We start from the raw sequence: 210 nt of genomic DNA, 5'->3' as shown, positions 1-210 counted from the left end.
TACCGCAGTATTTATCTCTAATGTACATGAAGAGAGTAATGATACCGTCCATCATTAAACAGGGGCGGAGCCTCCAGGTTCAACTGTCCCCCTCTTACAATGCTGTGATTGCTAGTATCACTCAGCCCTCTGTGAACAGTAAACAGCCATCAGGTGCTAATGATCCATTGTTAGGCTGATGGTCCTTCTTGAGCATGTGATCAGCTGGTT

The 210-nt window shown here is 45.7% G+C and overlaps 1 protein-coding gene across 1 annotated transcript in view; it reads right to left on the bottom strand.

Moving 5' to 3' along the window:
* Positions 1-210, bottom strand: part of LOC119417984 (collagen alpha-1(XII) chain) — a gene marked incomplete in the record, with an annotated part of 211,081 nt that overhangs the window by 15,249 nt on the left and 195,622 nt on the right.

This window comes from Nematolebias whitei, chromosome 12, assembly GCF_014905685.2.
Source record: "Nematolebias whitei isolate Nwh7 chromosome 12, NemWhi1, whole genome shotgun sequence".
Taxonomy (NCBI): Eukaryota; Metazoa; Chordata; class Actinopteri; order Cyprinodontiformes; family Rivulidae; genus Nematolebias; species Nematolebias whitei.
The sequence above is the reverse complement of the archived record's forward strand: the minus strand, read 5'-3'. Positions and strand labels throughout refer to the sequence as shown.